The following is an 8331-nucleotide window of genomic DNA, read 5'->3' on the forward strand; positions in this document are numbered from 1 at the left end:
TCCCGGAGAGAAATCAGGGTCGGGATTGATTGACTGTTGCTTTCCTTTGTTGGTCATGTTGATAGTGACTTTAGGGAATTCACCTTGTCGGATTACAGGTTTCTTCTTGTTGAAACGTCTCATTTTGGGTCTTGACGCTTCATTGGACAATCTTTGAAATACGGAGACTCTTGTCTTAGTTTCAGAGCAACCGCATTCCGTCAGCACGGCCTTAATGAGTCTTTCACAGGAACAGTGAGACTCATTTTCTCGTACAATTCTTTTTCTTGAATTGTTTTTCTGATAGTACAGCTCATCGTTATTGTGATTTGAGCAACCTATCTTTTGTTTTTGAACTTTGTTAACGTGCACAGGACGACTAGTTGTCGCCTCTGGGCGATCCAAAGTTGTGTTCTTAAATCCACCCCCTTGTAGGAATGGAGTCTTCATTGGTCCTAAACGAGAGTGAACTGGTATTCTCTCGTTCTGGACTGGTGCAGTTCTGACGGGAGGGTTTTTACGACCCCCTGTATAAGAAACCACTAAGGGTTTATTTGCTGGATCTGGGTTTTCTCTGACTGGGGCTTTGCCTCGCTCGTCAGTCGAAGGACCAAGGCGATCCGCCATAGTGATCTTGAACTTGGATAAATCTGGGCTAACCCAGGGTTTCACTGGTGATGCAGCTGACGCTGTTGTAGTAGAAGGGACTGGATCGGGTGTCGATGGAATCAAAGATGCGGGTTTGCGACGGAGATGACCATCACGACCAAATGAAGTGCCGCGGCAGTCAGAACTGTCGCGGTTGAGCAGATTACCGCGGCAGCCATGACTGTCGCGGTCCATGACTGCCGCGGTCGTATAAATTGCCGCGGCGATGTGGGCTGCCGCGGTTAGGGACTGCATCGGCATTTTCAGTTTTGGGAACCCAAATTTTACAGTTCTTCGATGGCTTTTCAGACACCATTTCCTTCTTGTTCTTCTGCGCTTGTTGACGAATGGCACGAGCGCGAGCCGCCTTTGCTTGACGTCTTTGTATACGCTCTTTGAGGGTAGAACGGGCTCTTTTGACAAGAGTCCATTCCTCCGTCGTAAGCTGTGCAGAGATGTGATTAGTTTTCCGTTGAGGCAACTGGTTCACTTTTTGTTTCCTCGACTTTAGGTCTGCATAGTAATGGACCCCGTCGGTTTGCTGTAAGGCCTTAGCCAATTGACGAGCACGGCGCTGGCGCTGTCTCTGACGAGCTCTTTTCGTCAGCACCGGTGAACTATGATTCAGTGACTCCTTAACTGGTGCGGGGTCACTTGGAGCAGAAATGTTGCAGGAAGATTCCTTGGAGAGAACCTGGCAAGAATCTTCACCTGCGGTCTTCGTCGGAATTGAAGACTTAGAAACTTTCTTGGGAGAAGAAATCTTCCTACACCTACGAGGCGAGGGAGATTTTGAGGATGAGGATGACAGGTACTCCTCAAATTTTGCCTGATCGAACTCATATTCGATCTCTTCCGTGACAATGATCTTAATCGGCTGCGCCACTGGGTTCTTCACGGTGGCGATGAGATGCCTCCCTCGAATGCTCGCGTCGAGTTTGCTTCTCGTTGACGATCCGATGTCTTGTTTCACTGGAATGTGGTCTTCTCCTCACGATTTTGACGTTGTGGAGAACTCTGAACGAGTTTGAAACTCTTGATGAGTTGATAACTCTGATCGAGTTTAGAACTCTTGAAAAAGAGTTGATTTGAACCGAGAATCGGTTCTCAAGCCAAGGCCGAAGGCTTCAAGGAATGCTCCAAAGGATGAATGCCGATCTCTCAATCTATGATGCTCCAAGATCTCCCCCTTTGCTGCCAAGAAGTTTTAACAGACCGACCCTGAACTGAATTGATTTTTAGTTATTTATAGGGGATTAAGGGGTGTAACCACCTCCTTAATTCGCTCCTAAGTGGGGCTAATGGGATGTAACCGCCCCTTAAATCACTCCTGAGTGGATTTGTGATCCCCTCAGATCGTGGGAAACGGTTTTGGAACCGTTCAGCTCGTGTTTGAACGAGTCAAATGCAGGCCCGCATTCTGGCATGAATTCTGTGTCCAAACGCAGTGTCTGGAAGCTTGAACGCAGTGATTGGAAGCTGCGTTTGCAGCGGATGAAAGCTGCGTTTGGCTTGGAGCTGCGTTGGGCAGCGTCGGACGGCGAATAGAGCTGCGTTGTGCAGCGATGTTGAGCTGCGTTGTGCAGCGATGTTGAGCTGCGTCCAGTGGCGATTTAAGCTGCGTTTGCAACTTTTGGAGCTGCATTTGAGCTGCGTTCGTGGCTATGAACGCGGTGCGTCTTGATGCTGGTGTGCGGGGAGGACTTCCGCAGCTTGATTTGAAGGGACCGTCGATTTGTAGTCTCTTTCTGTCGAAGCGTTGCAAAGATCGTCATTTTGTAATCTTTGTTTTAGCTCTCTGATAAATGAGAGTCGTCAGATTGTAACTCCCGATGTTGATTATGAAGGCTGTTTGATTAGAGCTTCCATCAATTGTTGTGAAGGTCGTTAGATTGTAACATTCATCGATCTACGTGAAAGTCTTCAAATTGTAGCCTTCTGGAAGTCGTCAGATTGTAACTTCCATCATCGGTGTTTGATGGGGATCAGCTATCTATTGTGATTTTTAGACAGCCTACAACAACCTTTTAGAAACAAACGCAGAATCGTTGTTTGGATCACTGCTTGCGTGGGATCTTTGCCTGTGCCGGGGGTGCGTTAGCCCGTGGACCACCGATTCACAGATTCTGATTGAATCGTGAAGGTTTTGGGAATTCTTCCTTCGTTTATCGAAGTAAGAATTTAAAGCGAATATCTTATCGATGTAAGATATTCACTCTTCCAAAGATCAAGTCTGAGCTTAGATCTCTAGGAATCGCCAAAAAACTTCTTGAGGATATTTGTGAAGAAGAAAGACTCTCTCTCTTGCTCTAATTCACCAAAAACTCAAGTCTCTTCTGCTCCAAAATGCTCTCTGTCCAATCTTCCCCTTTATTTCGTGTCTAGGGAAGTATTTATAGGGGTAACAATGCACAACAGTTGAAATGGAAGCGAAATAACCGACCAGACAATCCATCTTTGGCCGCTGCAGTCGAAACTGCCGCGGCTATTGGCGCGGCAGTGTGGGCCATTACCGCAGCTATTGGCGCGGCAGTGTGGGCTGCCGCGGCCAAAGAGACGGTTACCAGCACGTTCCATCGTGCTTGAAACCGTTCTCCCACGACCTTTAACCACCTTTTTCGTGGTTTAACTACTTGTCCACGTCAGCACACGTTCTATTTCTGATATGCTGCCACGTAGGCTTCAAATAATCATCGTACAACTGTCTTGTAACCGCCGCAGCACTCCCCTATAATAGCCGCGGCACCATAAGTTACCGCGCTATAGCCGCGGCACCATAGTCTGCCGCGCCTTAGCCGCGGCACCATGGGCTGCCGCGCCTTAGCCGCGGCCCCAGCATCATGTCCTGCCGCGCCTCAGTCGCGCCGTCGTGTGCTGCCTGTTGGTGTGTACATTGTTCTTCTGTGTTGTCTCGCTTCCTTTGAATGATCCTCTTTGATTAAGAGAATGGCGTTTATCATCTTCTCTTTGCCTTGGGTAGTATTTGGATGTCTGTAAGCATTTTTTGTCGCCTACAGGCGTTGGTTGTCGAGCAGTGGATTTGGTATTCGGGCTCTGACAAGTTTGGACCATCTTATGAGGTTGCCGACTGCTGCGTTAGATATTGTTAGATCTGGTGGAGCTGTTTCAGATTTTAGTTGGCATCGGATATTGGGCTACCCAGCACGTGGCCACATCGTGGATGTGAGATTGGATCCGATTGTGCATTTGGGATTCAGGGGCTCATTCGGCTATCAGTTAGGAGCTTCTGAGTTTGGTCTGAGCAGGTTTGTCACTTTAGACTCTCAGCAGGTAGAGAGTATTGATCAGATCAGAGGGATATCACAGCGGGTGGAGGGTGATGCTACTTCACATTGGGTGGAGCTTACTCCACATACTCCAGGTTATTTTGCATTAGTTGGGATTCCGGCTGAGATGACACAGTTTAGGGGATCAGATTGTTCGGATGCAGATGACGAGTTGGTAGATCCGAGTGCAACTGGTGGATGTAGCTTGGATACGGCCATTGGTTCACCTCTGGTGGAGGTGTTTGGATCGTTTCAGTATGGGGTCGTTGGTGACGCTATCAGTCGCACTTTGGATGTTGGTATTGGTGAAGAGTTGAGGACTCTTCTTTTGGATTGAGGGCCTTTGGAGGCCATTGGGTGAACTACGTGAAGGCTTGATTCCTTGGAGAGGATACGTAGGCAGTCAGTTTTGATGTAGCCGATTTGGTGAGTAGACACTTTTGGTTTGGGGTGAGTGTTCGCACTCCCGTTTGGGTCTCGACATGTTGTGGATGGGGTCCGTTGTTATGAGTCTGTTGCCATGGCGTACTGGATGTAACAAGTGAGGTAATTGGTTTGGTTAGCATCGGCTCAGTTTAGTAGAATCTTCGCCGAGGTGGAGATTTGTAGGATTGGCAGTTGACGGCTCAGAATAGCTGTTTGGCAGGCTGGCGGTCGACCGCGGGATTCTGGCGATCGACCGCGTTCGTGCACAGGGTTCACTGTGCGTCTGGACCATTGGTGGTCGACCGCAGAAGTGTTTGTTTTCGTGCGGTCGACCGTGGCGGTCGACCGCCACGGTCGACCGCCGCAGCGGTTTTGGGCTGGTTCTATTTGCATACCCGTTTCGTTTAGGTTTTCTATAAATACCCAAAGTCACGGTTCTAGGGTTAGGCAAGAGGGTTTTAGCAGCTATTGTAGGGGATTTTTTGGGCTTCTATTGTTGGAGCATTTGGGAGAGATCAAGAGTGATTGTTGAGGGGTTTTTTGTGAGATTTGTAACCCTAGTTTGTTCCTCTGGATTTCTAATAGTGAAAACTCCCCCTTCCTTGCCCCGTGGACGTAGGCATCTCACCAAACCACGTAAAATCTTGTGTATCTTGTGTTTGTGCTTTCTTTGGTGTGTTGTTTATCTTCTTTCGGTTATTTGGTTGGATCTCGGCATAGGGGTTTCTCCCCAACACTTACCCCTACCTAAGACGCATGCTTTTGCATGTGTGTCCTAGTTCATTATGAACTTTAAGGGTTTTCCAATTATCTTTCATATTTTTTATCACACTTATTTGTGTTTTAAGCCAAAAAAAAAACATGTGAACTGATCATTTCGCCCTTACCTAACGCATATGCTTTGCATATGTTTCCTCATTAATTATAAACTTAAGGGTTTTCTCAATAGTCTTTCATATTTTGAAATTAGTACCCCCCCCAAAAAAAAAAAAAAAAAAAAACCCCCCAAAAAAAAAAACACACCATCGTCACACAAATAATAGTGAATCACCTTACCCAACTCCCCAAACCCTAACCTAATGTCCAAACCTAATTCTCAAACACCAACCTAATTGAGAAGAAAATTGACTTTAATTAATTTAAAATAATAATTTATGATGAGAATTTAGGATTATAAGTTATAACGTAATTTCTTGATCATTTCTTTATCAGCATGAAACACCTATATACAATTTCAATCGTCTTCCCTGCTCGATTCGAGCCGATTTTATAGGATTGGCACCTCTGGTTTATTGTCACATGATATAAAACTTACTCTACTGTCTTCTTCTCAATTAGTCCATGATGATGTGTACGCTATCATGATAACAGAGAGAAAACTATTCAATAAAGACCAAAACTTTCAACAGGTCTACGTTAAGTTCTCAAAATCTTAATAAAGTATCCAATGAAAAAAATTCCTTTCCTTAATTAAAATTTTTATTATTCATTTCGCTGTTTTGGGTTGTTAGGACATCGCTACCGAGCGCCAAAGTTTGTAGTTAGCTAGAATTTATCGTGCATTAGACATAATTGTTTAAGGTATATGCCAATCAAACTAACCTCAAAATAACGCGTGAGAGCCACCTTGATGATCTACGTATGATCTTTATCAAAAGATAGAATGCGTGATATATAATTCACCTAAATAAATACGAGTCCTTTGAATAATTAACTTATATACGCCGGTGCACAAAGAGCTCACCTCTCCAGCACAACCACTTCTATTTAAAATTTGCCCGAAAGATGCGGTGGAAGTTAGACCTACTTGGAAAATTGTAGAAAATTTCTCTCTTTGGCAAACGGCGAAAGAAAAAGAATTTATTAAGTATAGTAATATATATTTTCTTGATATCATATTTTTTTATATTGGGTACGTAGGGTGTAACCATATATTGGGAAGAGTATCATTTCCTCATTTTTCTCTTTTATTTTCAACATTTACCAAGTCTTTTCCAATTTTGTCTTCAGTTAGCAGGATAAGTATATGCAATCATTCTCATCAATAATGTCAAGTATTTATCTAAAACTATCATGGTATCAGAACCATCATCGGCATCCTAGAAAGAGCTTTGTCTTCTTCCTTAACCTTGAGGCAGCCAATGGGGGTTTCGCCACACTACGCGCTTCCCCTCGACGTCTTCGACTTCGTCCACCGCTTCTTCGAAACCCAACACAGTGCACGTCCGATCAGCATCCACGCCGTCGCTCGCTGATCTAGCACAAGTCATACCGACCACAACGCTGCCAACGCCACACTCCCACCAATTTGCACCAAATAACCCACCAATCAAACTCCCACGTACGCCACAAACCCCAGACACACACAAACAGTGGCTCTCCTGATCTTCACCCCTGTAGCCATCTACACCTGATCTCAGCAACAACTGCAGCCAATATCCTACACCTAGGGGCTGTTTGGATGCCTTTAGGAAACTAGAGTACGTATTTATGACACAAAATAGAAAGTGGTTATCCACCTCACCACTTTCCATTCGAGTGTTTACATTATTTGATTATGAATCTTTGTAAATCCTAAAATAATAGTATTATTACATTGTTTGGATAGTATAATGTAAACTAGAGTATTTATGACACAAAATGGAAAGTGGTTATCCACCTCACCACTTTCTACAAGGTTTTGACTTTTATATTATTTTTTGGACACATTTATGACATTGTGTCAGCTTTCCAACAAAACCACTCCTAATTTTGGTGATTTTGCTTTCGGTGACACCTCATCAAAAGGTGTAAGCTTTTCATGTAAAAGAGAATTTAAACAAACAATGTAAAGTGATGAAAGCTGACATTGGGACCCACTTTTTTACATTTTTCATCCTTTTACATGGTAAAAACGTACAACCAAACAGCCCCCTACTCAACCAACTCCTACATACGGCCAACGCCTGCAACAAACACCCCCACAGAAGCAAAAACAACCACCTTGACAACTTGGCCACCACCGGCAACACCTGTGATTCGTCACAGCACCAGCATCGTTAGAAACACTTGAGAGCACTTCCACCGCCAGCCTCCGCCTGCTACAAACAACTGTTGGCCTTCTTGTTTTGATGATGATTTACAAACAATTTACAACTAATGTTGTTTGTCTAGTGTTTGTGTTCTGTATTTATTCTAGGCAAACAACGTGTTGGAGGTTGTATGGATTGAGCCTACACGATCATATCAAGAGGAGGTTGGAGGAATTGTGGAGTGAAGCAACGTACAATTCAAGTTAAAGATCAAGTTCAAGCTTCATCTGCATGTGTACCAAGTCGAGCTTATTGAAGATCAAGATCTAGCTTGGGTAACATAGTATAGGTTTTATAATATGTGTGTTAAGTATCTTAAGCTCAATATCATATACACACACGTATTTGGTTTTTATGTATATATATAGTTATATATATACATGCATGTTTTTGAGTTTTCATGTTTTGGACACACTTGCAAAATAATGAGATTTCACAATTGGAAAATGCAAATTAGATCAAAATATCATTTGCAAACATTTCTCAAAGTTTCATCAAGTTTGGAATTGATTTGTTATGTTTAAAGGAATTTACAAATTCACATTTTCGTTCGTGCACATGTTCGTGCATGTTTTACAAAACTGATGAGTTTTCACAAATGGGAAGTGATATTTGAAAAATTCTTTCTCTTACATGTTTATCTACATGTTTAGAAACTTTCCTCAAAATGTTACTATTTTTGAAGTTGATTTACTGTGCCTACTTGATTTTACAAAATCGTGTATCACAGCAGATTTTCAGAAACTGTATTTTTGTGTTCAAACATTTATTTCTCTCAACTGGGAAATGCTTTTTCAGAAATTCTTTTTCTAACATGTTATTCTACATGTCTAGAAAATTCTCACAAAATGTCATAATTTTTGGAGTTCATTTACTATTTTAAATTGATTTTACAAGACAGATGCGCACTGCTACAGTAC

The sequence above is a fragment of the Asparagus officinalis genome, chromosome 5, assembly GCF_001876935.1.
Source record: "Asparagus officinalis chromosome 5, Aspof.V1, whole genome shotgun sequence".
Lineage (NCBI taxonomy): Eukaryota > Viridiplantae > Streptophyta > Magnoliopsida > Asparagales > Asparagaceae > Asparagus > Asparagus officinalis.